Consider the following 5318-nt stretch of genomic DNA (forward strand, 5'->3'; position numbering starts at 1 on the left):
CCTCATTAGTTGATATTCCTTGGAGTTAAGACATGGATGATTTCGTTTTAAAAAGGCATAAGTACAAAAGTGGATGTCATATTTTATTGATTTTTGTACCTCCTGCACAAGCTTCAGTACTCAATAAATACTAAATAAATGACATGGTCAGTATTATCAGCTAAGAATAGTTCACATTCCATATTTTTATCAGATTAATTCTAGTCATTTGTTTAATCATTCATTCAACACACATTTTCTAATGATGAAGATAATAAAAATAACTTATTGTGAGTGTATTTTAGGCAATGAGCTGAGCATTTCATGTGCATTTTCTCAATCCTTACAACAGTCCCATGAGATAGATACTATTAGTATTACAATTTTACAGGTGAAGAAACCTAAGCTTAAAGAGATTAAATTAATTTCTCCATGCAAATGGCCGGTAAGTCTCTCCGATGCTTACAATCTGTACTTTAAATCCCAATGCTGTTGAGTATTTAGAGACAATTCTCTATGGTTATATTGAATCATTTTCTTGTAGTTTATTTGTTAAAGAAACTGGGATGTTTGTCCTATAAAATTCAGAGTCTGGATTTTTCTGATTGCATCCCTACAGTATCATTTATTATTTTCACTTTTCCTCTGTATTTTCTGTAAATGGTAGTCAGATATAGAAACTTGATTAGAGTTCAGCTCAAATTTTTTTTTTTTTTTTTTTTGGTGAACCTGTTAAAGTGGTATTGTGTTCTTCCATATGCCAGAAGACACATGACGATCTCTCTTTTTCTGTATTAGCAGCCGCTGACATTGACTATCTTGGTTCAATGTTTTTTAGAGTTTCTGAATAGTGATTTTTAAAATTATATTGAGAGATATATATATACCACACACATACACACACACACACATACACACACACATACACACATACACACATGGTATGTATGTATAAACTTCTTATTACTTCTAGAATACTTCTAGAGAGAAACTTTCCTTCATCCATAATTTGGTTACTTAGCTGTATACTTTGTTTAGGAAAGGCAGAATGAATGCTTGATTCCTTTCCCTTATACATTTTCAAAATAATGAGTTGGTTTCTAAGTATCTCCCATAGTTATTGATTGTTTTTATTATGATAATGAACTCACAGATTTAACTATATTTGACAATTTTCAATCCATCGCAGTTCTTTTTGTTGATAATAAAATCATCTCACTTTTGATCTGTTTGAGCCTCTTCAGTCCAAGTTCCTGTGTCATTTGACACAACCCTAAGTAGTCTTTGACTAACTTCTTTCCTATCTGTTATGACAAGATGTCCCAGCTCATCTTTCTAAATTTCTTGCCCAAACTTGGAATTGTTGATTTCTCGAAGGAATCCTAAGTGAAAAATGACATCTAGAAACTCCTGGATTTTATATTGGTAACTAATTTAAAAAAAAAGTCTCCTGTCTGTATTCAGTCTCTGGGGAGTCTGTTGGTGTACTCTGGCTAGACTTAGGCAGTAGCAGTGAGAATTAAGAGAAAAGAATGAATTATAAAAATATTTTTCCCCAAATTTTCTTAACCATTTTTAAGCATCCAGTTCAGTGGCATTAAATACATTCATAGTGTTGTGCAACCATTGCCACCATCTATCTCTATGACTCTATCATCTTGTAAAACTGAAGCTCTATATGCATCAAACAATAACTCCCTATTCCCTGCTCCCCCAGACCCTGACAACCACAATTCTGCTTTCTGTAGCTATAATTTTGACTAGCCTAAGTAACTTACATAAGTGGAATTGTGCAGTATTTGTTTTTTTGTGATTGGTTTATTTCACTTAGCATGATGTCTTCAAGGTTCATCCATGTCGTAGTATGTCAGAATTTCCTTTTTAAGGCTAAATAATATTTCATTGATGTATTACATCACATTTTGCTTATTCGTTCATCTTTAAGTGGACACTTGGGTCGCTTCTACATTTTAGCTACTGTGAATAATGTTGCTGTGGGCATGAGTGTACCAATATCTCTTGAAGATCCTGCTTTTGATTTTTTTCCCTCTTTTGTGTGTGTGTGTGTGTATCCAGAAGTAAAATTGCTGGGTCATATGGCAGTTCTATTTTTAGTTTTTTGAGGAACCTCCATTCTGTTTTCCACAGTGGCTATACCATTTTATATGCCCATCAAGAATGCAGAAGGGTTCCGATTTGTACACATCCTAAGCAATACTCGTTATTTGGTTTTGTTTTGTTTTGTTTCTGTTTGTTTGTTTGATAGTAGCCAAACAGCAGCAATGGTTGTGAGATGATATCTCATTGTAGATTTGACTTGAATTTTCCTACCGATTAGTGATGTTGAGCATCTTTTCATGTACATACTGGCCATTTTTATATCTTCTTTGGAGGAATGTGTATTCAAGGCCTTTACCCATTTTTGAATGGGATTGTTTATTTTTTTAGGTTTGCAGAGTTCTTTATATTTTCTGGATATTAATCCTTTAGTAGATATGATTTGCAGATATTTTCCCCTATGAGTTGCTGTTTTATTCTGTTCATATTGTCTGTTGATGCAGAAGATTTTAAAATTTTCTTTAAGTCCAAGTTATCTCTTTTTCTTTTTGTTGCCTATGCCTTTGGTGTCAGATCTGAAAAATCATTGCCAAATCCAATGTCATGAAGATTTTGCCATGTTTTTTTCTAAGAGTTTTATAATTTTATGTCTTACACTTAAGTCTTTGATTCATTTTGAGTTAATTTTTGTACATGGTGTTAGGTAAGGGACCAACTTCATTCTTTGGCTCGTGGATATCCAGTTTTCCCAGTACGACTTATTGAAAAGATTATCTTTTCCTCATTGAATGAATAGTATTGGCACCTTTATCAAAAATCACTTGACTATATATGCAAAGGTTTATCTCTGGGCTCTCTTTTCTATTCCATTGATCTATATGTCCATCTTTATGCTAGTACCACACTGCTTTTTGTTTTGTTTTTTCAAATTGAGGTATAATTGACCTATAACATTTATTAGTTTCAGGTGTACAATATAATGATTCAATATTTGTATATATTATCAAATGATCACAATAGGTCTAGCTAACATCCATCACCATATATCATTACAGAATTTTTTTCTCGTGATGATAAGTTTTAAGATTTACTCTTTTAGCAACTATCAGATATACAATATTAATTATAGTCACAATGCTGTACATTACATCCCTATGACTTACTTTATAACTGGAACTTTGTACATTTGATTCTCTTCATCCATTTGCCCACCCCCTGTCTCTGGCAACTATGAATCTTTTACCTATTACTTTGTAATAGGTAATTATCTATTACCTTGATATTATATTTATTTTTATTTTTTAGATTCCACATATATGTGAGATTATATGGTATTTATCTATCTCTGTCTGACTTATTTCACTTAGCATAACGCCTTCAAGGTCTATCCATGATGCTGCAAATGGCAAGATTTCATTCTTTTTGTGACTGAGAAATATGCCCTTGTATATCTGTACCACATTTCCTTTGTCCATTTATCGGTTGATAAATACTTAGGTTGTTTCCATATCTTGGCTGTTGTAAATAATGCTGCAGTGAATATAATAAAAGCCGTATTTGAAAACTATGGGGGATAGTGCAGATATCATTTCAAGATAGTGTTTTTGTTTTCTTCAGGTAAATACTCAGAACTGGAATTGCTGGATCATGTGGTAGTTCTAGTTTAATTTTTTGAGGACCCTTTATACATACAAATTTCCATAGTCACTGAACCAATTACCTTTCCACCAATAGTGCACAAGGGTTCTCTTTTCTCCATATTCTTACCCACAATTATTTCTTGTCTATTCGATAATAGCATTCTAACAGGTATAAAATGATGTCTTATTGTAGTTTGGACTTGTATTTCCCTGAAGAATAGTGATGTTGAGCATCTTTTCATGTACTTGTTGGCCATATACATGTCTTCTTTAGAAAAAGGTCTATTCAGATCCTCTGGCCATTTTTTAAATTAGATTGTTTGTTCTGCTATTAAGTTGTACAAGTTTGTTATGTATTTTGAATAGTAACCTCTTGTCAGATATGATTTGCAAATATCGTCTCATTCAGTAGGTTGCCCTTTCATTTTGTTGATAATTTCCTTTGTCGTGCAGAAGCTTTTTAGTTTTATGTAGTCCTACTTATTTTATTGCCTTTTCTTTTTCTGTCAGACTCAAAAAAAATCAAGATTGCATCAAGAAGCTTACTGTTTTCTACTCAGACTTTTATGGTTTCAGGTCTTACATTAAAGTTTTAATACATTTTGAGTTACTTTTTATGTATGGTGTAAGGTAGTGGTCCAGTTTCATTCTTTTGCATGTGGCTGTCTAGTTTTTTGAACACCATTTATTGAAGCAACTGTCCTTTCCCCACTGTATATTCTTGGTTTTTTGGTCATAATTGACCGTATATGTGGGGGTTTATTTCTGGGCTCTCTATTCTGTTCCATTGATCTGTGCATCTGTTTTTATGCCAATATCTTAATGTTTTGATTACTATAGCTTTGTAATATAATTTGAAAATAGGAAGTGAGATACCTCAGCATTGTTCTTCTTTCTGCTTTGGCTATTTGGGGGTCTTTTGTGGTTCCATACACACTTTAGAGTGTCTATTTCTGTGAAAAATGCCATTGAACATGCCGTTTTGATTACTACAGCTTTGTAGAAAGTTTTGAAATCAGGAAATGTGAGTTCTCTAGCTTTGTTCTTTTTTTTTCCCCCCCAAGATTGTTTTCACTGTTAGGGGTCCCTCGAGATTGCATATGAATTTTAAGATGTGATTGAGACTTAATAGGAATTGCACTGAATCTGTAGTTTGCTTGGGAAGTATGAAATCTTAACATTATTGTCTTTCAATCCATGAACATGGGATGTGTTTCAATTTATTTATATCTTAATTTCTTTCAGAAGTGTTTATAGTTTTCATTGTACAAGTCTTTCGTATCCTTGATTAAGTTAATTCCTAAGAATTTTTTTCTTGATGCTATTGTAAGTGGAATTATTTTTGTAATTTCCATTTCAGATTGTTAATTGTTGGCATATAGAAATGAAAGTGATTTTTGTGTTAGCTTTGCATCATGCATTTCTTAGTTCTAAGAGTTTTTTGTGGAATATTTTGGAGTTTTCTATATGTAAGTTCCTATCATCTATAGACAGAGATAATTTTACTTCTTTCAATTTGAATACTTTTTTATTTCTTGCCTAATTGTTCTGCCTAGAGCTTCCAGTACTTTGTTGAATAGAAGTGGCAAGAGTGAGAACCTTTGCCTTGTTCCTTAAAGGAAAAAGACAAGTCTTTTAGTC

The sequence above is a fragment of the Pteropus medius genome, unplaced genomic scaffold (genome assembly GCF_902729225.1).
Source record: "Pteropus medius unplaced genomic scaffold, Ma_sr-lr_union100, whole genome shotgun sequence".
Classification (NCBI taxonomy): domain Eukaryota; kingdom Metazoa; phylum Chordata; class Mammalia; order Chiroptera; family Pteropodidae; genus Pteropus; species Pteropus medius.